The 24,484-nt window shown below is 54.4% G+C and overlaps 1 long non-coding RNA gene across 1 annotated transcript in view; it reads left to right on the top strand.

Annotated features, from left to right (window-relative positions):
* Positions 1 to 1,319, top strand: part of LOC111098460 — a 28,713-nt gene extending 27,394 nt beyond the window's left edge. Inside the window, exon 4 of the long non-coding RNA XR_005368958.1 lies at positions 1,275 to 1,319. This is a non-coding gene — a long non-coding RNA (uncharacterized LOC111098460). The remainder of the gene's footprint in view (positions 1 to 1,274) is intronic.
* The last annotated feature ends 23,165 nt before the right edge of the window (positions 1,320 to 24,484 follow it).

Raw genomic sequence — 24,484 nt, 5'->3', positions numbered from 1 at the left:
TCACAGTAAATACAAATAATACTGTAAAGACGGTCTGGGTTTTTTTTTCCCCCTTGAAGCATATAACAAAGTGAGAGCCTCTCCCACCCTTTGGGTTCTGGCCTTGTGGTCTCACGTACCCCACGTGCATCAGTACAGACCAGAGAGTCTTTCTTTTTCTTCTAGCTTTTTGAGAGAAAATTGGCACATAACACTGTGTAAGTTTAAGGTGTGAACAGAGGTTTTTATTTTATTTTACTTTATCTTTTTTTTTGAAGTAGGCTCCACACCCAGCCCAGGGCTTGAACTCAGGACCCCGAAATCAAGTGGCATGCTCTGGGTACCGGTTACAAACAGAAAGCCTTTAAATAAAAGATGAGGATGCTCAAGGAGGGAGGTGGCTGGGAAACGTAAGGAGGGTAGGAGGCCGGTTCCTTGAGGAGTCAGACTAGAGAGACTCAGGATGTGCACGCACACTGGCTCCCTTTCCCAGACGTGGGGGAAATATCCCAGCATGGAGCACCCCCTTGATGGAAGGCCCCAAAGAACTGGCCTCCAGGGCACTGCCCAGCCTCCCGGTGTCTCTGAAGAACAAAGTGAATCTGTGTGGCTGGCGGCTCTCGAGTAAAATTTCCCTGATGATAACTACTGTTGGGCGGAGATACAGGCCTCCGAGGCCGAGAAGGGCTTGGTAAATTTTTTTGTGCTTAATAAGGGTGGAATATAGAACAAAGAATAAATCTAAGTTAGAATGTCTCCCAGAACCCGGTAACTACAGCGTTTTACTAGTCACGCCAATGGATGTCGCCGTAGCTCTAAATTCACCTACGAGAACACGACACGTCACTAACGTCAAGCCATCCTGACAAGCGAAGGTCAGATTCCCTCGGTAATCGTACAAGGTGGGGACCCCGTTTCATGATCTTCCAGCCACAGTGTACCTAGCCCCCCTCATGCCCAGATGCAGCAGGATTACAGCGATGGGCGGTGGGAGCAGGAGCGCGGCCTCGAGATTGGGGTTGGAAGCCCAGGTCAGAGCTGCCAAGGCCACCGTTCCAGACAGCCTGGCCACTGACGCCGGCAGCATGGTTATTTCTTCTCAGGGCTGCATTGGAGGTAGCAGCCCTTCCCCAACCTAACCCCCCGCCCCCAGATTTGGCCGCAAGTTCTCCAATTCATTGCAAGGGATAGAGTACAAGCTACATCCATGCTTAAATATATTTTCCTTCCCTTTGCAAACTCCTAAGACAACTCCACCCTGGAGTCTCACGGATGTTTTTTCTTGACTCCTGCAGGCCCCAGAGGCATGGACGCCATTCCTGGTTGGCGTCCAGCTCCAGCAATGCTTCCCGGGTCTAAAGGTTTGTTTGTCCTGGGGTAACCATTGCCTTTTATGTAGCCTCCTGCCTTGTATGGAATCAGCCCAAGAAGTCTTAAGGAGAGAGAGAGAGAGGGAGGGAGGGAGGGAGGGAGATGGGCATTGCATTCCCACTTTGGGGGGTAAAGACAAAAGGAACAAAAGTTTTAGGCAGACAATAGATCCTGTCAATTGGACCAGGTGGAGCTAAAGGACACGAAGGCCTTCCTGGGGAAGATGGGGCTGGCAAGGGAGGGGAAGGTGGCTGGAGGGACCCAGCACGTGGGAGAAGCTCTGGCTGGCAGGCAAAGCCGGAGGAGCCCCGCTGGGGAGCAGGTGCGCAGGCTTGCTCCCACTCACCGGGGGTCACCAAAACCCCAGGATGCCGAGGCCATGCTGGTGCTCTCACCCACAGGAGCCCACTGCGCGCCAGGTGGGCACTCCTCCGGGGTGGCCCAAGGGATCTCCTTAGCCGACAGGACCTGCCGCGGCGAGGAGTCTGCAACCCCCCCCCCCGCCCCCCGTGGAGGCCGTGATAGAAGAAAGGAAAAGCGGGCGCACCCAAGACACCCGTGGCTTGTAGAATTTTTATCTCAGAGGGCGAGATGGGAAACATCGATTGGCAAGACGTCACTCTTCCCCCCTGGTGTCACCGGAGGGGGCTGCTCGCGAGTGCAGGGACAGAGGTCGGAGATAGATGGCCGCGCACATCACATCATTTGTAGTGATTTATTAGTTAAGAAATAAAGCATGACGGGTGGGTGTGGCCACCACGGCGCAATCACACCCCTAGGGTGAGAGGACACTACACACAATCAGATTCCCCCCAGGGGTGTCATTAGCTCATAGGAGCCTGCCTCCCAGAACTGCCAGGCTCTTTAATGTCGTTTATTTATTAAAAAAGAGTGGGCCAGTCAGCTCCGCTCCATGGAGTGGGGCTGGCGCTGAGGCTGGGCTTCCTGAGAAACAAGACAAATCCCAAAAAAACCCAGGATCTGCTGTGGGCCCCTCAACACTGCTTCCTGTTGAGTCTTGAAGACACGCTCCAGCCAACCAAGTGACAGCAGAGCCACCGCGGGGTCCTCGTGGACTGCTGTGCTCGGATCCTGCAACCGTGCTATCCGGCCAGGGGGAAACCGGAATATTATTGATTTCATGGTCTCTCATTTGCATATATTAGACAGCCTTGGGGAGGGGAAGGGAATAAAGCATTTCAGGGCCGGTTGTTTGCTTGTTTTGGTGTTTAGGTCCCAGAACGGCTCGGGAGATTTACAGGATGGTGAACCTCAATCATGAAACAGGGTAAATCGAATAAAAAGGCTCTTAAAAGTGAGGTCGTTCAGCAGGGATCGCTACGCTGTATGACGGTCGCCGTGTCACAGACAAACACGGGGCAGGCGCTTATTACGCCCCTTTAAAATAATGTATTTTATATGGGGCTCCGCCTGCTTCTTTCTGTTATTTGATTTTTTAAAAGTCTTCTGTTATCTCGAATAAACTCTTAACCGATTTTGAATCTTTAAGAAATTAATGAATCTCCTCCCTAATGGTTCCTCATCCCCTTTCCGTTCCCCCAGCCGATTGCTTCAGAGGAGCAGGAGTGGAGCTGAAGGGGGCGGGTGACCTTCATCCTCCACGGCCAGTTCTGAGTAACACACAGATCCTGGCCCCACCGCCAGACTGCAAATCCACGTGCACAGCCGGGGAGCGGCCGGCCTGGGGGTGCTGTTCAGTCCGCTTCCAGGCAAAGAGCAGGAGCCAAGTGTTGAATTTTGCTCTGAGCAATGCGGGTCGGAAAACGTGGCTCCACGCTTCAGTGTCCAGCAGATGCCCCAAGGCCCGTTGTAGGGTTTCCTTTAACCAGAGACAATGTGGGAACTTCACTGCTTCACTGTACATCCTGTGGAGCCTACTGGACGCGTGTAGGTGCCTTGTGGTTTTGGTTGGGTGCCATAAATGGAATGTCCTGGTAAAGCCAGCAGCGGGTCCTTCCTCTCAGGGCCCAAGGCAGGCTGGCCTGCAGCTCTGACCCCTGACTTCTCACGTCGCCTCTTACATCCCGGAGAGGGAAGCTTTTGATTTTACGGGGCACCTTATCCTATCTAGATATTTGAGGCTGTCGTGGATGGTTCTGGAGAGGAAAATGAGCACGAGAGACTGAAATGCCCCAGATATTCCAAAGGAAGAAAGGTGGATGGAGAGTGAGGGATGCCACCGAGCTGTGGATGATGCATCTTGCAGGGAGAGCGCGGGCCGCTCCTCGTCCGCCACCAGGGGACGCTCGGCGGCCCTTCCTCCCCAGTAATTGATGGAGGCAGCTGAAAAAAGATAATTAGTTTTATGTATATAATATTTGATCATGAAAATATCCTTTGCCTTATTTCGGTATAGGGGATCCGTAATATATGTTAAAACAGTTAATTTTTTTTTATTACCTCTTGCATGGCGGCAGCCCGGCCTATCCGAAATTACCGGAGCATCAACTGAAAATGTAGGCAATGTAAGCAACGTTAAATCTAATTTTTCTGTGCAAAACCTAATTAGCCGTTTTAAAAAAGGTTAACGCCAGCGCCTGAGACGGTTTTTGTTTAATAATCCTATTACTGACGGCTCATCATGTATAAAATGGTGCAGTAGGATGCACAATTTCCACTTGTTTATAAGTGCATCTCCGAGAAATGTATAAAATAATCGAGAGCGGCGGAGGCCGGTCAGAGCCGCCCGGATGCGCGCACCTGCAACGTAAGTAGCGGCCGCGGCCGCCCCGGGGTCGGACGCCACCGGGCAGGGGCGCGGCCAGGCCTCCGGCCTTTTAGGTTTGGGGCCCGCATGGGTGTCCTGGCGGGGTCAGCTCCGGGCCGGCCGGGTCAGGAGGTGCCCACCTTGCGGGGGGTGGGGGGCGCGACGGGGTTGCAGCATCCCTCGGGCGCAGGTGGGTGCAGGCGGGTGCAGGCGGGTGCAGGCGGGTGCAGGCGGGTGCGCCCCGGGTCCGGGGTGCGGGGTGCGCCGAGGGTCGCCGCTGAGTCCACCACCCCCTTCCCGCACCCCTGCAGGGAGGGAACTCCGCTCTGCACCTGCAGGGACCCCGGCCCGGGATGGAGGGGACACAAGGGAGGCCCATCCCCTCCCCCTCCCCCTCGCCCCAGCCTCGAGGCTCCCCGCGCATCCTGCCCCGGGCACTGCCTGCGAGCCCCGGGCGGGGGCGGGGGACTGCAGTTCTGGAAAATTCCAGCCCCATTGTGGGTCTGCGGAGGTTGGGCAGGTGGTGGAGGGGGAAACGGAATGGGGCGCCCCGGAGGAGGGGGAAACGGACGGCGGAGCTGGGCTGGGGGGGGTCTCCGACTACCCTGCGCCCCCTCATCCGCCCCGCCGCCTTCGGGGAGCTGCTGGGGGACGGAGTGCGCGCCCTGGGAGCGGGTGGAGGGGGTGGACAGGGGACCAAGGGGACCCGGGGGGACCTGGCAGGAGCAGCAGTGCCCGAGCTCCCCAGCCTGCGCGCCCAGGGATCCGGGGACGGGGGACCAAGGGGACCGGGCAGGAGCGGAGCAGCAGTGCCCAAGACCCACCCCCCCCAACCTGCGCGCTCAGGGAGCCGGAACCGGGGGACGGGGGATGGGGGGGACCGGGCAGGAGAGAGCAGCAGTGCCCGAGCTCCCCCACCTGCGCGCCCAGGGAGCGGGGCACCAAGGGGACCCGGGGGGACCGGGCAGGAGCAGCAGTGCCCGAGCTCCCCGACCTGTGCGCCCTGGGAGCGGGGACCGGGGAACTGGGGGGGACCCCGGGGGACCGAGCAGGAGCGGAGCAGCAGTGCCCGAGCCCCCCCCTCCACCTGCGCGCCCTGGGAGCGGGGACCGGGGGACTAGGGAGCACTCGGGCCAGGGCAGGAGCGGAGCAGCAGAGCCCCCCTCCCCACCCCCCCGCGCGCCCAGGGCCGGCGGTGAGCGCGACCCCTGCCCCGACCTCGCCCGCCCGGCCCGCGCGATTACTAAGGAGACGCGGCCTCCCGCGCGCCCGGCCCCGGGCCCGCGCCGTTTGAAAACGGATCCATCAGCGGATCCCGGGCGTGAAAAGGGGTTTCTCTGGAGGGACCTGTGGGAAAGCGCAAGAGCGAGCGGCCCCATCCAGCGGGGCCGTGGGAGGCGCTAGACGGGGCCCAAGGACCCCAGCGCTGGAGAAAGGAACCTGGTTCTCCGCGGCCGGCTGAACCGGGCTGAGCAGCAGGAGAGCAAACAGGCGAGGGATGGGGGGGCGGGGGGAGAGGAGAGGGAAAGGGTCCCCCCCGCCATGCGTTTCCTTGGGCCTCAGACCGGAGGAGTGACCACCTCCTCGGCGCCGCTGGGGGCGGGCGGGGGTCGGGGCCGCGGGACCTGCCCGGAGCGCACGTCGGGCCCTGGGCTGCTCAGGCCCCCGCACCTGCTGCGCCTCCCACGTCCATTGGTTCTGCGGCCAGGCGGCCTGGGGACTGGGGTCCGTCCGCCCCAGGACCTGAGCCCGATGCCCAGGCCCGTGCGCCCCCGCACCTGCTGCACCGCACATCCCGCGTCCCCCCCCCCCCCGTCCTCGAGCCCGGGAACCGCCTCCATCCGCAGCCCGCTTCGCCCCTTCGCTGAGCCCCAGGGGCAGCGGCCCGCCCGGCTGGACCCCGCCCCGTGCGCCCCCGATGCAGGCCTCGTTGGGCAGCCCGGGCTTTGCCGGCTCGCGCCTCGGGATGCCTCGGGATGCGTTCCTACAATCGAGGCAGGTTATTAGCAAGGGAAGGGGCGTGAAGGTCACCGAGAGCCAAGGCCGCTGCGGGAGCCCATTCCTCTGCAGTCCGAAGGCGTCCACGCAGGACCGCGGCCTCCCTGCGCCCAGTGGCCTCCGGGGAGGAGCGGCGGGCGGGGCAGAAGGGACCTTGGGGCTCAGGCCCCCGAGATGCTGACCCCAGGAGACCCACTGGAGGACGTGGGCCTAGAACAACCAGGATGAGCTGACGGGCTGAATCACCGAAGCTATCTAGACCAGGGAAGCCGCTTGTTCAGAGGCCGCGATCCTCAAATGGATGTTCCTTGGACCCCTGATTCAAGAAAAGCTTCTGGACGCAGAGTTCAGGGGCTCCAAACGGGCACGTTTCACCAGGCTTGGTGGTTCATTAAAATAGCACAAGAATAAGGGTGCAAGAGGCCACGCATCCACCTGGGCTTCGGGGACCCCCGCTCCCCTAGGTCGGTAGAGTGGGGCAAAGCCTGCCTTTTGTTTGTGGGTGAGGGATGCACCTTGTGGCAGCAGCCTAGCAAAGGGGGGAAATTAATTGCAGCCAATTAATAATTAATCCCCTTTAAACAACTTTATTATCTCTCTCGAACGACAGGGATTTGTCTGATAACCCCCTGAAGACCAAATGTCAAGTTTAACCAAATAGTTATTGCTTTATCAACCCGAGTCTGCAAATAAATTAATCAAAAGCAAATCTGTCCTTTGTGCGGCTCATTTGCTGGTAATGGATGGATATGAAGATTTGCCGATATTATTGTCTGTCATTCAATCTAACAAAGTGAACATTTATTGCATATATATTAAAAATTATCCCGGAATCGAGTGGCGCCGGGTTGCATTTATTGGAGTCTTCCCAGGGGTGAGGTCCCCTCGGATGGGAGCGCATGGGGAAGAGAGAAAGTGCAAGAGCGCGTCCCGAATCTCAAGCCCCAGTGCCGGGTCTGCCCCTCCCACCCCGCAGCCTTCACCCTGCGCCCCGGCCCACAGGCCACCCCGCCGGCAGGGCGTGGGGAGTCCCGATGCTGTCCAAACGGAGCCCCGGAGCCCGGAGCGCGAGGGGACTGCCGAGGAAATTTGGGGTGTGATTGAAGAGAGAGAGACGGGAGGGGGGACAGCTCCTCTTTGTCTTCTCCCGGGTTACATCATTCCCTAATTAGGCATAAAATTGTCTTCATACACTGGTATTGCTGCCTTCATAAACATCTCCATTATGGATCATAAGGATGCCATTGTGGGGAGGCCGCCCAAAATAGAAAGAGCTGGGGAGGGAGAGGCCTGGAGTCCGGGAGGCCAGGCTTTGTCCTCCCCTGGGACAAGATGGATGGCCAATGTCACACAGATGATGACTTGGGACTATTAAATTGTCAGAGGGGAAGAATCTTGACCGGCCCCCAGCGCTGATGGAAACTTCTAGAGGCGGATCCGGAGGGTCCGGGGTTTGGAAAGCGAGGCCGGGCCGCCGGGCCGCGGGCTTGGAGGAGGAGGCAGGGGGCCCGGACCGAGTGGGGCCAGAGCTGGCGCAGCCCGGCCTCCTCCCAGGCCTCCCGGCCCGCTCCGCCGCGCTCGGGGCCCACCTGGTCCCCAGCTCACTTCCCATCCGACGCGGTCGCCGAGGCCGGGGACAAGTGGGGTCAGAGGAAGGAGAGGGCAGCGAGCTGGGAGCAGATAAGGGCAGTGCCAGGCGGGGAGACAATTGTTCTCATTATTCGGAGCTGAGGCCCAAGCCCGGCCTCCCGCCTGGTCGGGGGCCGTCGCTAAATGGATGGAGATGGATGGAGGCGCCCGAGCCCGGCGTCGTGTCAGACCCGGGGCAATTACCGTCCCGCCAGGCTGCACGCTCGGCCTTCCACCCTGACCCCGCCGGCCGCTGGCCGCTGCGCCCGGCCATTCTTTCTCTCGCCTGTACAATAACCCGACTTGACATAAATAACTCCCCTGCGCTTGTCTACATCTGCTTGACCCTCTGAACCCACGGAAAACCTTTGCTGCATTTAGCCAAATTACATTTTTCTTGAGGGGAATTAAAAAAAGGCTTGGAAACGGCACATTCCCGTCTCCTGCTTTGTCCGGCGCTGAAGCTTCGCTTCTCTGCCAAGGCCCCGGTTTCTCCCAGCTCGCGCTGTTGGGGGTGGGTATCCCCACCTTTCCCGGAGACCTGAAGTCACCTTGAGCTCTCGCCCAGCCGGGCCAGTCCTCGGCCAGCGGGGGAGGGAAGGGCAGCTGTCCTGGGTGCCCACTGCTTGCTGGGTCCCCTGCTGCCCAAGCGGCCTGGCGCCCGTGGGCTCCAGTGACCTGATCTAGCGAGGGTGCTGGCCGCCCGGGAGGGCCCCTGCTGGCGCCACGCGGCTGGTCGCCAGGCGCCGGGACAGGAGGGAGTTGATGGAGGGGAGGGGAAGGAGAGTGATTTCAAAGATTCCAGGGAACGGCCTGGCCAGGCCTGTGTCCAGCAAGGATCCCCCGCTGGAGCCGCCTGGAAACGCCAGGGCCAGCCTTGCTCTCCGAGGCTTCCTCTGGGTTGATGGGCTGGGGTGTGGGGACCCTTGGCGTGTCGTCGGCCTAGGTAGGCCCAGCTGACCTTGAGCTGGCCAGAGGACCAGGGCAGCATCTTAGGACTTTAGAGATGGGAGGGCTCTTAGGAGTCCAGTGATCAGGTCACCTCCAGGCGTGAGAGCATAGCACGTCTCGTCCCCCTCCATTTGGTTAGGGCCTCCGGACCCCTCCCTGCAGGGGATTATGTGAGGGGCTGGGGCTGGACCTTGCTGGGGTGAACTCTTTTGAGCTTAGGTCCTGTGGCCTTGGCTCTCCTTGCTCAAGCGTGATGGGGAGTGGCAATTGCAGGACCCGGACCTCGACTTGGTGGCTGTTATGAAACTGGGATCTCTGGGTCCCCCAACTCTGGCGCTGGTTTTCCTTGTAGCATGTTTTCTTGCCATTCAAAAGGGATCACTTAAAGGTCCAGACATCTGCAGTTTGGTCTTCGCACGGCCACTGTCAGTGTCGTTGGAGGTAGGCCCAGACTGGTATCTCTTTGATTTGCGCTCCTAATCCCATCCATCCACACACTTGCCATTAGCTAGTCTTTAATTAACTCCACAAACGCTTTGTGAGGAGACAGTTGCATGTGAGACCCAAGAAAAACGGAAAGCAATGCACTCAAGGAACTTGCGGTTTCCTTGGGAGAAAATGAGTGGGTACAAGGGTGGCCCATGTAGCCTGGTCGTGGGGCCACAGGACTCAGGGCGGGCCTAAATTTGCCATTTCCAGCCTTGGATGGGGTGCGGACCGCCTCTGAGCCTCGGTTTTCTCATGCGTGAAATGAACGTGTTTGGACACAAGCTCTGGAAGTCCCGAGAGCCCCCCCCCACCTCCGCCCGAGTCCCCACGTGCTCTGAGACGTACCTACGACCCCTGCGAGTCGTATTTACAGTGGAGACGTGAACGGGCATCAGAGTGCCCGTACAGCTTGACGGGGACATCCGTCTCTAAGTGTGCTCCTGAACTTCCCGTTCCCCAAATAGAGGAAAAGGGTAGGGAAAGTGGGACCTGGCTGTCCCCGGCTGGAACCGAGTCAGCGTATCTAATCTTTCAGATCAGTTTTCTCGCCTGTAGGGTGGGGGCTGCACCAAGGTAGTTCTAAGGACCAACTCTGATGACGTATGTCAATGTGTTTGGAAAACTAACCAGCCTCAGGGCAACGGAGATAGAGACCCAGTCCCCGGGACTCCGCGCTGCAGCAGTGGCCGCCCCAGGTTGGGCTCTGTGGGTCCTGCAGCCTCTGGAGGACGCCCAGTCTGGGGGGAGGGGGGGTTGGCAAGTAGGCACAGTCCGAGTCACTTGCCGCCTACCGTGCTGCCATCAAGATAGGACAGATGGTCTCTCCCGGACTCGCCCTGTCCTCGGGGGGCCGGTCAAGGGGTCTTTTTTCATACGTAGGCAAAGTCCCAGAGACCTCGCACGCGGCAGAAATTCTTTCTTCAGCAGGCTTCGCTGAATTTTAAGGACTCTGTTACTGAAAGTTTCCTTAAAAATGAGATTTGTTATTGATCGAAAAGGGGGGGAAGCGAGAAATCGTTTAGGGGCTTTTTGACTGATCCATCCCGCTGAAGAAATACATGTTTTTCTTCTCAGCAGGAAAAAAATCAAACCAAACCAAAGCAACCCGTTCTTTTCGTAATTACGTTCCTTGCTGGGAACTTGGTTAGCTCACTCACGTCCTTGCTGAAACAGGAGAGGGAAAATCACAGTGGGTACCGGGAGAAAGGGCATTTTGGCTCCTTAGAGAACATTCGCCTCGGGGCCTCTGGGAGGGAAACCTTGGCGGGGAGGGAGGAGGAGTGAGGGTGGGTTGAAACCCTAAGGAACCTCAAGGCACAGGCCCACCTCTTTCTTGATAAAGCAGCTCGTTAGTGACCATTCATCCCTGGTGGCCTATGGAAATCTTCCAGCAGGTTCTCCATTAAAGGAGCTGCCTGTCCTTCCATTCTCCGAACTTTTGTGCTAAACGTTAACAACTTGATGCTATCTATTATGGTGCCATTATCACAGACTGTTGACCGAACTGGTTCTTTTATCTCCATTATGGGGCTGCCTCCTTTGCAGATTTATGCATTTTTGATATTAAATTCTTTCTCTACTTAAGCCTAAACTCTTGTTGACTTTCGATGACCTCCTGCCCTGGTCCCTAATACCATTCCATATTTGATATTGAAACATTTTTCTCCATGCCCCTCTTAGCTTTGTTGCCATCGGGTGACGGCTGTCCCTAATGGCCTGTGCTGTTTGCTCTGTTCTTGAACTTGGTGGGGTCACATAGCCTTAAACAGTGATGTCCTCTGAATGTCCACCCTTGCTGTCCAGCTAAGTTGCCCTGTGTCACAAGCTTTGCCCTTTCCTCCGCCCCTAACTACCAAATGCTCCTAATCGCTTAAACAAACACCTTCCCTCCCGGTGCCCGGGGGGCCCCCTGAGCCTTTTGGGTTTTGTTCAGCTGAGCTGCTAATGCTCTGCTTGGCCCACCGGCCGCTTGGCCTCCCTGACCTGATACATCGCCGCTCTTCTCCTTGGAGCGCTTGCCTTGTCCAGCGCCCTTCGGGCCAAAGGCCAGGGTCCGGGCAGGGTGGACCAGCTGCTTGAGGTGGCCACAAAAGCCACCGAGAGACAACCTCAGCTTCGAGCAGGCGAACGAACGGTATTCATTTATCTTTCCTTCCCGCCCCCCTTCCCAAACCTACAGGCAGGCTCAGCCTACTGCCGGGCTGGAAACAGGACAAAGGGGAGATATTGGTAAGGGGGGCCGGAGAGGCCCGCTTGCGGCAGAAATCTTAGCTCCCTTCTTGGGGGCCGTCTGTTCAGTTTCACGACACTTACGAGACCAATTTCCAGAATTGAAGTTGCCTGGTGTTTTGATTCTTCCTTTGCCTGTGCATTTGTGCCCCGAAGGTCCCTTCCAAATGGATACTAATTGTGGGGGCTGCACGCTGCTGGCTGCTCCAATGCCCCAGGGCCCCGAGGACCTGCTTCTCAAAGCCTTAATTGACAAGGACCTGTCTGTATTTAGGAGCAGCTGGTCCAGAGCGTTGGCACATCAGTGCAATCTTAACTCAGCATCCCTAGCCCCGAGGAGGATGAGGGTAAATGTGGTTAAAATGAAGGAAGATTTATAGCCGGCCCCCTTGGGTAATACAACGGAAGACAGCTCCCAAGATTTTCCCCTACGAGGGGGTTCATTCATCAGCTCCCGGGCCTGGTAACCGGGTGGGAGGCGCGCCCCAGCTATTATTACTAATGGGGGAGGGGAGGGGGCCTGCCTGGAACAATTAGGCAGGTGACAACATTCACTAGAATGCATCGGCCCCCAAAACCCCAGCGAGGTTTCGGAGACCATCGCGGCTCGTCCCCTGCTTCCGCGGGGGCCTTGGCGCCGGTGCCTCCGCCCGGGTCTGGCTTTGGGTTAATAGCGGCGCCGGCGGCGGGCGGGAGGGAAGGGAAGGGGAGAGGGGTGCGCTCGGCCGCCGCCCCGCTCCCGCCCGGAGGGGACCCGAGGTCGCGGGCGCCCAGCTCCACGCCCCCGTGGTGGGGGCAGCGGCCCAGCCCCGCGCCCCTCGCGCGCCCCCCGTGCGCCCCGCGCCCCCGCGCATCCCCCGTCTCCCCGAGGCCCGCGCTCCCTGCGCGCCCCCGTGCTCCCCAGGCCCGCGCTCCCCGCGCGCCCCCGTGCTCCCTGTGCGCCCCCGTGCTCCCCAAGGCCCACGCTCCCCGCGCGCCCCCGTGCTCACCAGGCCCACGCTCCCCGCGCACCCCCTGTGCTCCCCAGGCCCACGCTCCCCGCGCGCCCCCCGTGCTCCCCGTGCTCCCGCGCATCCCCCGTGCTCCCCAGGCCTGGGCCCCCTGCGCCCCCCGTGAGCCCCGCGCCCCGTGCGCGCCCCCGCCCCGTGCTCCCGGAGGCCTGCCCTCCCCGCTCGCTCCCTGTGCTCCCCGTGCCCTCGCGCATCCCCCGTGCCCCGCGCCCCCCCGCCCCTCGTCCCCCCGCCGCCCCCCCCCCGTGCTCCCCGTGCCCCTGCGCATCCCCCGTGCCCTGCGCCCCACAGCGCCTCCCGCGCGCCCCCCGTGCCCCCCCCCCCGCGCCCCCCGCGCGCCCCCTTTCCGGAAACCTGCTCGCTCCGTCGACGCAGCCATTCAGCGGGTTACAAAGACGGTTTATTGGTTGCACCAGGAACCCGGTTTTGTTGCGATGTGTGGGAAATACTTTGATGTGCGCCCGGTTCGCACGTGTGAACAGGGATAATGGGTTTGGGGATCTTCATTGAAATTTGAAGTTTTAAAGCAGAAATCCCCTAACTTTTGCCTGTTTTTCTCAACTTTCTCTTTTTCTTTCTTTCTTTTTTTTTTTTTTTTTATTCCTGCAGGAACAATGCCAACATTGAAGCCCTCGGCTGGAGTCTGCACAGTTGGAGATCTTTGGTGCCATTTTAGACATCTTTGGATTTCATCAATCAAACTGACTGCAATTTTCCATAAAAACCCTGAATTTGGGTCAGAAAGTGGGCAAAGTAGATAAAGATCATTCGAGCTGTCTTATAAGATGATAAATAGATATCCTTTCAGGCCAACAATGCCAAAGTGCAGTTTTGTGAGTCCCTTCCATGGGTTCTGAATGCAGTGAGTCGAACCGATTTATACATGTTTTCCCATGGTTTAGGAGGTGTCTTTACATACTTGTCAATAGTAGCCTGACCTTTTTCCCTACTGAGTTGCTAAGTGTGTTGCTTTGGGTTTCTTTTTTTTTTTTTCTTCCTTGTTGGTGCGTGTTGTTTCCCCCAAAACACAAGAAAAGGTTTTTCTTTTCTTTTGCTTTTATTGCTCAAATCAATAGGATATGGGTCTGATTCAGATAATTCTCTGCAAATAGATTGGTTTGCAGAAGCCCATGACTTGTATGGAAATTCCATTTGCTCAGTGGTTGCTTGTGGGGCACTTTAGCTACCATTTTAGACACCATGCTGGGATGTAAACTCATTTTCCTAACAACAACAACTACTACACCCACTGGCACTGTGTCCTTCCTATTCTTGAACTTGACGAATGGCCTTTTGTATAAGGTGAATAAAAGGAAACCCTAAAAAGAAATAGAAAGAAACCCCAAAACGGTATTTAACCCACTACCTCCAGAGACCTTTCAAGATGCTAGCTGAGATCATTTCTAAGTAAATAAGGACATTATACATTTTCCCTCTTCGTTACTCAAAAATAATCTGCTTATTCAGCGTACATTACACATCACTTCCTACTCACTGATCATCTCACCTTAATTCCTCCTTCTTTAAAATCTTCTTGAGTCTCTTCTCCTCAAAACGTTCATTTTGATAATCCCTTCCCAACACTTTTAGTTAACCAGCTATTTCAAAAGGGACTTGAAGAAAAGAACTGGCTCTTCATGGGGAAACCATGCTTGCCATTCCCGGCTATTTATGAATTAATGATCTGATCTGATCATCTGATCATGAGCTCAGAGATCTTATGGGGGCATGCACAATTGTGTGGCAAACACATTTCTGTTTCTTGGTGTAAGAATTTTTTCCCATATTCATCCCAGGAGCATCATCTTTTTGTGTTTTGCTCTCCCATACTTGCTAACTTAATATCAAATGTACGTTGCAGAGCATCTATAGAAGGGAGTGCGGTACACTGGGAGTTAATTACTGTTATTAACTTACTGGCTTTATTAGTTTTGAATGAAGCACATAGCTGTGACTACAGTTATTTAAGAGGTCTTTATTAGCTAAAATAATTTGCAGTTTTTGGACACACTCTCACCATGTAAAATTTAAAATAGCAACTGGAGGCTCAAAGAAATTCCCAACTCTCATTTGTCTTTAATAAATCTTGCTGTCAAGTAGTAAACATTTTAACTTAAGGTATAGCTCTCTGAAAGACCTTTTATCTCACCCTTTCAGTGCCATTTTATTACCAACTTTACTTTTTTATATGGTAAAAAAGAATCTATTAAGTGATATTTTCATTTTAAAACTATTCTCTGGAATTCAGAAATACCGTTGCAAATACCAGATTTGTGAAGAGGAGAAAGAATGATTACTTACCTTGTTTAATATTTTTCCTAATGCCCTGTCATTCTTTTTTGCTCTTGTGTGTGTGTGTGTGTGTGTGTGTGTAAGATTTTATTAACTTATTTGAGAGGGAGAGCATGAGTGGGGGGTGGGCAGAGGGAGAGGGACTGGATGAGATGTGGGGCTTGATCCCAGGATCCTGGGATCATGACTTGAGCTGAAGGCAGATGCTTCACCGACTGAGCCACCCAGGCGCCCCTTTCTTTTTCTCTTAAAACGTATTTTAGGTGTATTCATGAAATCTATTCAGTATGGAAGATGGACAAGGGAGAAGTACAGTGGAAAAAATAAAAGTTGAAATATTGTTAGTCACTTTCCATCATGATAATATAAAAGCATATCTGAAATTGTTATCTGAATACGTGGGATGGTAGACTTTTGTTCACCACTGGCGTCCATTTCACACAGCTTCTCTCAGGGATCCATCCACACATCAAAAAGTCACTTACAAAATTTTTATTTGGGAATTTTAACGTGTTCTGTACATGCAGTGAAAGCCATTTGATTATTGTCATTGTTGGTGAGAGACGGGGCCCTATCGATCAGCAGAGAAATGTCAAGCCATCATATGTAGCGCTGTGGTCTCTAAGTATAGCGCAAAGGACAAATGGTAAAGCGTGAACTGAACACTTCGGATTTGGAGTTACATTCTGGAAACATGCATTTGAGTTTGTGACCAGGCATGAAGCAATTCGGGCTTTGGCAGGCACTGGTTTCCTGAAGCATTGAAACTACAGATGGGAGAAGGAATGTCTGGATCAACCTGACTTCCTATTTTTAGGTGAGAAAACCGAGCCTGTGCAGATAAAATGGTGATCACCATGGACACTCACGGTAGGACTCCAAGAGCAACTGAGGTTTCTCTCCCTCTCCTTTTTTTTTTTTTTTTAAGACTTTATTTATTTATTCATAGAGACAGAGAGAGAGGCAGAGGCAGAGGGAGAAGCAGGCCCCATGCAGGGAGCCTGTCTTGAGACTCATCCAGGTTCCCCAGGATCACACCCCAGGCTGCAGGCGGTGCTAAACCGCCAAGCCACCGGGGCTGCCCTCTCCCTCTCCTTTCCTGTCCTTTACTGAATCAGGGGCATGTTTCTCCAGTATTCTTTCCCATGTCCTTAAAAAAAGAAATAAAGAAAGAAAAAGGAACCCCAAAGGCATTTACATCCAATTCTTGCAAGATCTACCTTCCACCCACAGCAGACCTGTAAATAAGCTACTGTCTGCATAGGCAAAGGAATCACAAGTTCAGTTAAATCCTTGCCAGCAGCCCAATTTGGGGAGTTGGGCTGTAGAAGTTCTCCTTTCATGAAAGATTTCCATTCTTGAGAGAATTTTCCAGATATTCCCCTCAGTATTCCTATTCTTGTCTCCCTACATGCAATAAAAAGAAGTGAAAATGCTTCAGGTAGACAAAAAGAAGAAAAGAGAAAAAAGAAAAAAGAAAAGAAAAAAAGGCTGTGCCTGCACGTACAAAGAGGAAAAATATTGCAGGTGAGTGGAAAAGAAGGTATTTGGAACCACAGCTGTTCAGTTTGCCTGCAGATAAATCCCGAATTTATTGTCTACTTCATTTTGCCCCTCACTTCTCTAACTACCACCACATCCTAAGCAAGCCATATAGAATTCACTTCTTTTCCTAATACTGTAATATTTTAAACTCATCATTTGACACAAATCCATAATTTGACAATTACCAACTATGCCTTCCAAAAAATCTTTTAACATGCACAATGGGTGGGGGTTATAGTTTTCTTATTTTTAATAATGACATTCATTAACTTGGTATCATCATCTCCTCTATGAGGGCGATTGTTTTGGTAGTTATTGTCAAATCTCACAGTTTCTGAAACTGATGGGGTTTACTGAGCCTTTTTTCAGGGCTTAAAAGGCATACAAGCTAAATAATTTAAACCAACTATCTTTCCTCTCTCGTTCAGTTGGCTCATGTAAACAAAAGCCATCTAGGTGGGCGTCATGAATTTTCTGAGTGATTTGACCTTCTGATCCGGGCTACCACGTCCAGGCTTTACAAAACTGTGTGTTAAAAACGGCACTTTATCACCTCTTTGCAAGCATGCAATGCAATTTTACTTTAGAACATTTTCAAGTTTTAATAAGGATTTAATAGCCTCTGATGTGGAGGCAGCTAGTTGTGGGATTTAATAGAGGCTAACATATGGGAAGGGTTTTAAAGAGCCATTCATATCGAAACCCCAAAATGGGTTCAATCAGCAGGTATCCCGATGTTTATTTAATGAAGAAATCTACGAGCAGCTGCCGGCTCAGAATTTCAGATGTAGTTATCTTTCACTGCTCTGCAGCAAACCAGGAAGAACAGATTTTAGCTGTAATTGGGGATCACCTCATTAGATATGCAGGGCTGCATCAGTAGATCCGTAAACACGAGCAATGCAGCTAGTTTGAGGAGGACGATCAAACACAGGGATCACTCTGGGGATAGAATCTGTGGGTTGTATTTCTGGATCGATTGCTTAGTTCTAGGTCACAAAAAATTTTCAAGTCTAGAGTGAACCCCAAAGGCCTTCGTGTAGATGAATAGAAATCCAACCTGACACTGATTCTTTTTTTTTTTTTTAATTTATTTATGATAGTCACAGAGAGAGAGAGAGAGAGAGAGAGAGAGAGGCAGAGACACAGGCAGAGGGAGAAGCAGGCTCCATGCACCGGGAGCCCGACGTGGGATTCGATCCCGGGTCTCCAGGATCATGCCCTGGGCCAAAGGCAGGCGCCAAACCGCTGTACCACCCAGGGATCCCCTGACACTGATTCTTGACCGACCTTGTGGCATTACTGCAGACGGAACAGGGGGCTAGTTTTCATTGCCCAGTGCGCGGTGGGCATTGACAATACCATGATACTCCTCTAATCATGACAACAACAACCAAAAAAAGAGGATGAGCAACTGGGGTTATGATTTGGCCCTGAGGGTTTATGGGGCAACTGCTCCTGGGATGTTAACAGCAGGTAAATCTAACTCTGAATGCATGGTTCCTCTTACTGCTATTTAAAGCAAGGAATTTGGGGCTCGTAAATATATTTATTTATTGGTACATGTCTACCTTCTGAACAAATAGGAAGGGGGGCAGGACATATACTGATGGCTGTCTTTCATTATCAGGACCTTTTAAAAATGAATAAAGTTGGTGTTTGGCCACCTTCATAGTAGCCTCCTGACTTTAGAGAGCAATTATGAGTGCCTGCCCTCCCCTTTGTTAAACTTTGGCCTTGGGGATAGAGTTAACTACAGCTTTATGACTTTTATCTGAGAGTTCTTGTGACTAGTTACCAAATTTGGTGGAGAGAATCACTTAAGAATGGTAGCCCTGAGTCTACAGCAACAGGGCCTGCTGTAATCTGTATTTTGGTTAAGTCAGAATGATATTTTTTAATTCTCCATTTAGGGTCAATGCAAATGATGAGTTCATTTGGGAAGTCCCTCCAGAGTGTAGTTTTTCCCCCCTTCTCTTTTGTCTCCCCTCCTTCTTTTTTACAGTGTCACAGTGATACATACATACCAACCTGTAATGTTTTTATTGGGACAGCATTTGTCAGACTTGGACTCTCAGCCGCCCTGAGTGTGTCAGACAAATTCCTGCCGTTGAGTCTGGAATGAAGGCAAGGAAGGAAGATGCCTTGAGCTGTTATCCCATGAGCTCTGGGGACTGAGTGTAGGTGAGGACAGGAGCCTTGAGGACTCTGGACGGGCCCAGGATTGGCCTTTGCAACCAGGCAATGGGATTGCCCCGGCCGGACCTACTGAGCTACCCTGAGCCAGGGACCATCAGCTCAGTTGCAGCAGGAACCTTGAGACCCACCGGCCTAGGTCTGGGCCTTGGGGGTCCCGGGCACAGCCACCTGGGGAACCACCTGTCGCTGCCAGGCCCCTCTTGGGAGAGTTTCCAGGAGCCGGGTCCACGCTGGCTGGGGGTTCAGAGCCAAACTGCACCCCACCTCCACCCCACCCCCCGTTTCTGCGCGGCCCCCCTGCACCTCTCAGGCCCCGCCCCCTCAGGCCCTGCCCCTCTCAGGCCACGCCCCTCACTGGCTCCGCCCCCGCCCCGCCCCGCCCCGGCCCCTTCCCCAGGGCCTCGGCTCCGCACCCGCTCCATCCCGCACTTGCCCCGCCCCGCCCCCTCCCCAGCCCTCATCCCCCTCCTCCTCCCCTGCCTTCCCTCCCCCGCCCCCTCCCGCCCCCTCCCGCCCCCTCCCCTGTCCCCCTCCTCCTCCTCCCCTGCCTTCTCTCCCCAGCCCCCTCCCGTCCCCTCTCCCGCTCCCTCCTCCTCCCGCCCCGCCCCTGCCCCCGCCCCGGGCCCGCGGGGCCCCCGCGCGGGGGAGCGGTCGGAGCGGGGCGGCGGGCGCTGGGTGCATGCTAATGAGGGGCGCGGGGCAGCACCCGCCGGGGCACGCGGTGCCACTCAGGCCGGCGGGGGGCGCGCAGCTCGAGGCAGCCCCTTTCAGCGGCGCTGCGGGCTCCCCACCGGAGGAGTCTGGAGCCACATAAAAGCGCATTATGAAAATCATAATATCAGCCCCAGAGCATGTCCACGGAGGCAGCTCTGCACCTTTGAGGCATTGAGGCTCGGCGGCGGGGCCGCGGGGGAAATATCCATTTGAATTCGGCCCTGAATGGGGCGGCGGCGGCGGCAACAGGGCCCCCTTTATGCTCCCTCCCGGGCTGGGCACCTCATCTCCTTCGGGCGAGGGCGTGCGGGGCGGGGCCTGGGGGGACGGGGGTGGGGGGCGCAAGCGGGGCGCCGGGGCAAGGGGCGCGGGCACCCGGGGCCCCCCGAGAAGGGTGAATGAGGCCTCGGTTCTGCGGGGAGCGGAGGGGCCGGGGCTGAGGCCCGGGCGCGCTCTCCAGGCTGGAGGGTCGCGCCCCGCTTCCCTTCCCTGCGCGGGGGAGCAGCCGGGGGTCCTGGGGTGCACCCCGGGGCTCGGGCGCGCACACCTGCCAGCTCGCCGACAGAAGCCGCCGTCCGAGTGGACCCCGCGCAAGGGTCTGGCCGCGGCCCGCAGGGCGCGCTGTCCCGGCGGCCCGACCCCCCGGGGAGCCGCACCCGCGCGTCCTGCCCTGGATCCGCCTCCCCCCCCCCCCTCCCGCACCCCGGAGTCCGGCTCCCGAGGCGGAATTCGCACGCCGGGGCCCCCGAGGCGGGCTGGAGCTATAATAGCAGATGAGTCTCCCCGCCATTCAGGGCTCTGCCCATTGTCTTGTTAATCGCCTTCCATTATGGGCTGCTCAGAACCGTCATAAAGCGTTTAATATTAATAAGGCCCCGCGCCCGGGCCCCCGCACCGCGCGGCCCAGCGCCGGGCGGACCGCGCAGGTGTCGGCGCCGCAACCTGTCCGAGCGTCCCGGGTCAGCGCGCGGCGCGGGCGGCGGCGGAGCAGGTGGCGCCGGCCTCCCAGACCCGACCGGGAGGAAAAACCAAACGCAAACAAAAACCCTTGTTGAAACAAAGGGGCTTGCTTGGCTCCCGCGCGTGCGCCCGAGGAGTTTAACTCTAGGGGAGGCGAGAGGTGAGAGTTGGGGGTGGGGGACCCCGCGGCCGCCTGGGCAGGGATGTGACATTTCCTGTGGTGAAGCCTGCATTGGCTGCTAATAGAGATCTAATTGATGGGCGAAGTCCCATTTCCGCGCGCTCTCCTTTATTGCTCCATCCAGTCTGTTGCAAAATATAACCTTAATCTGATTTAGCAATTCCTCCAGGATTCGGCGCGAGCTTCCAGCCCAGAAAAAAAAAAAAAATCGTTATTAAAAAAGTTAAAGTACAGACTTGGATTCGGGTGCGTTGCCTTTTTTTTTTTTTTTTTTTTAAATCTTGCCCCAGCTCCTGACATTTAGCACTTTCTGCTTCTGTAGCGGCGCGGTGTTTTAGGGTTGTTAATACCCGCAGTGCTGGGGATGCGCGGCGGTGCGGGAGGCGGGGGTGCACAGGTGGGAGGGGCCGCGCGGAGCAGGTGCAGGCGCGCTCTCGGGACCCGGGCCAGGCCGGGAGGGAGCTGCTGGGGCGCAACGGTCCCGAGGCTGTCACTCCGGGTCCCAGGCGGTGCCACGCGGGGAGGGGACCAGCTCTGGTTTGCAAGACGCACGGGATGCTGGCTCCCCGTTCCCCCACCTGCTTTGGTTACCTGCACCCCTGCGCCCCAGAAGTGAGGTGCACGTCCTCCTGCACCCCTGGAGCCCCGACTGCACCAGAGCAACCACAGTGTCTGCTTTCCCCTTCCCTCCTCCTCCTCCTCTGCCTCCTCCCTACAGGCTGGGGCAGCCGGTGGGGAAGTGCGTTTGCCTCTGGGTACCTGATGTCACATCAAGGCCGTTGTTGCAAAACTGACACACAAACGACAGCACCTTCCTCCACAAAGTGGTGGGAGAGCAAGGACGGGCTGGCAGCCCACCTACTGCCCGCGGCGAGGTCTGGAGGGCAGCCTCTTTGCCTTGGCTGTGTTCGGGCTTCACAGGCCATTGAAAACAAAACGCCAACTCTAGCCGCTTCCAAGGGTTGTTTTGAAATAATGTCAGAAAACGCCTTGTGATGCTTTTCTATAAAAAAAATAAAAATCTTGAGCAGCTCTGGTGGCCCAGTGGTGTAGCACCGCCTTCAGCCCAGGGCCTGATCCTGGAGTTCCCGGGATCAAGTCCCATGTCAGGCTCCCTGCATGGAACCTGCTTCTGCCTGTGTCTCTGTGTCTCTTTCTCTCTGTCTCTCTCTGTGTGTGTCATGAATAAATAAATAAAATCTTTTAAAAAAATAAAAATCTTTATGAGAAACTAAAAATAGAAACCGGAGTCATCAGTCAGTGGAACAGGACTTTGGAAAACTGTGGGACCTTCCTCTCACCAAACATAGAACAGGGTTTTGTCTAGGTTATCTGGGTAGCACTTCATGGTTGAGTTTGCCTCTGAAGACCCTAAATTCAGTCTCAAGCTTCTTTCCTGATCATGAGTTTCCCAGATTTTTTTTTTAAATAACCAGCATTTGCATCTGGCAACCTTAAAACCCTCCCCTTCCCATGGAGCTGTGGTCTCTGATTCCACCAGCAGATAAATGAGTCCTTTAAGAAGCAACACCGAGGAGCACACAGTTGCCAGCCTGGGCTGATCATTTAATTTCCCATGTGCAGTTCTAAATAATGTCCTGGAGCTGCAAGAAAGGTGAAGCTTGAGCATCTGGTAGCCCTGCAAGTCCTCCTGCGCACCCTGTCCCCCACGGTTGTGGGGCTTTCTCATCAGGGAGATATGGAGCAGTGGGAAGGAGAGCTCAGGCATTCCCTGGCCCCAGCGCTTCTCTGCAGTGCCCTTGATGGGTTTAATGAGGCGGAACACCGTGAAGGGGATGTGAACTGGTCCAAATGATTGATGAAGCCAGGGGCAAAGCCCAGGCGTTTCCAGATAAAGCCCCATACAGCCCATGATAAAGGCAGGATAGTGGCAGGGCTGGGCTCCTTCAAAAGCTGTGGCCCAAATGCATTGAGAGGAAACAGGGAGGGTAGGTGCTCTGTTGTTACCTAATCAGCTCATGCACTAAGCCACCAGCCGCAGAGAGCAGAGGAGGGCTGCAGAGGAAGCAGGGAGGTTGAAAGGCGAACCTCGGCTCTCTTTCTCACACACACACACACACACACACACACACCCCATGGCTGCCTCCCTTTCTCCCTCAGCAAAGGCTAGGTCAGCCTCAGCCTCCGCAGATGTCTAGGTGTCAGAGTGGGAGCAGGGCACAGGGAAGAGCACAAGGTACCTGGCCCCCCTCGGCAGGCCTTCCGTGGTGTTAGGGTACCTCCTGCTTCCCTTCCCAGGTAGTAGAAGGGAATTATCAACGCAGCAGGTGCTAGTCCTTGAAAGTGAGGGAAAGAGACCCAGGAAAGTCCCAAACCCACTGAGGAATCGGAATGAAAGAATTGTTTACTGCTTCTCTGTTATATAACAACAACTAAAATAAAGCAAGATTCATTAGGTTAGTCTAAAAACAAAACCAATTATTATTATTATTGTTGTTGTTATCATTATTATTATTGCTATGCCTTTATTTTCTAAAGGATGCTGTCCCATTGTTCTTATAACAAACAAAGAAGGTTGCGGCCATTTGGCCAGAGTTACCCTGGAGTGCACGATGACTCGATGACTCGATGACTCGAGAAGCAGTAGCTGCCAAATGACAGGGATATACCTGTGGCAGGTGACACTCTCCAGTTCGGCTCCTTAGGCTCCTAAGAAACCAAGTGAGAGGTCCTTCCTGGGTCTCCAGGGCTGCTGGGCAAGCACAGCAGTATCTTTGTCTGCAGAGCATGTCAATGCATGAGCGCTTCCAGGTATGGAAGCGTCAGGGAACGTGCGCATCCAGGTGGCCGAAGCCTTGGTTTTCAGGGGGGCACACGTTGAACAGAGTTGGTCGTATGACTTCTACCCGGGGTCCTAGGCACTGACTAGAATTCGTCTTCAACTTCTCCTCCAGTGGCCATGACTATATTTTGTTATATTTTATGTTGAACAGAGTACTCACAATGGTGCTGGGTACCCTTGAAGATCTGAGAGCCCTGTAGGTGAGGTGGGAAGGACAGCCCCCCGCCCCCATTTTAGAAAGAAACGACCCTGCACACTCACTAGCCTTCAACCGATACACAGAGCTTTTGTATCTAATAGACCGATCTATTGTATTTTCACTATTTATGCCTCTCAGATACCGGTCATTTCCACTTCTTTTGTCCTGGAGATTTCGACCTAGAAGGCAAACTCGTGGAGTAGAGCCATCAGTCTACTGAATTATTGTGTATTGCATTCCAAGGAGGTAGAACTTAACAATAGGTCATGTGAGTTTATCATTTAAAAGAGAAAATATGGTTTAGCACCTCTAGATGAGGAAAGGGATTTAAAAATTAACCTTTTCTCCGATTGTAAAGCAGTACATAGTATTTTTAAAAGGCCTTCAAATGTAATATTTTAAAATTCTTGGGATGGCTGGGGGGCTCAGTGGTTGAGCATCTGACTTTGCCTCAAGTCGTGATCCCGGGGTCCTGGATCGAGTCCTGCATAGAGCTCCCCGCAGGGAGCCTGCTTCTCCCTCTGCCTGTGTCTCTGCCTCCCTCTGTGTTTCTCATGAGTAAATAAATAAAATGTCAAAAAAATAAATAAAATTTCTAAAGAAAATTTTAGGACCTGACAATGTCCCCTGAGTATTCCTTTGCAAACCTTCCTCGATTTATTGTGTTAAAGTGAATCCTTTTCTTGCTTTCTTGAGCTCCAACATATTATATGCTCACAGAAGTCTTTTGGGGAAGAAGATGAGACCCGGTCTGGAAATTTCAGTCTAGAACACAATTAGGAGCTTGCTGGAGAGAAGGCTGGAGAGAAACCATAATATCTTAAGAACCACATTGAACTGCAGTCAGGTCAGCCCCATAAAGTCTCTGTGGCCACATCATTTCTCAAATTGGGTTGTAGAGCTGAGGTAGTTATCCATATAATTGGCTGAACAGACATGTGGCGAGTGTACAGACTTTTCCCTACGAGCAATTTTACAGTGACCAGATACTGTAAAGGGTATATCTCTATGTATGTTGAGACAGAGAAAAGGAAAGACTTTGAGCCCAAACTCTCTAATTTATTCCACTGAGTTGATTTTGTTGATTAAATAATTGCTTGGCTCTCTCACCTTCTCCTCGCCTCTGAACAAAATAAACTGCAAGCTTTTTGGAATAAAAAGCCTATTGTGTATCTCCGGGTCCTTAATAACAAGTAGAAGTATCTAG

Source organism: Canis lupus, chromosome 13 (genome assembly GCF_011100685.1).
Source record: "Canis lupus familiaris isolate Mischka breed German Shepherd chromosome 13, alternate assembly UU_Cfam_GSD_1.0, whole genome shotgun sequence".
Taxonomy (NCBI): Eukaryota; Metazoa; Chordata; class Mammalia; order Carnivora; family Canidae; genus Canis; species Canis lupus.
Note: the sequence above shows the minus strand (reverse complement) of the source record. Positions and strands in the feature narration are given on the sequence as shown.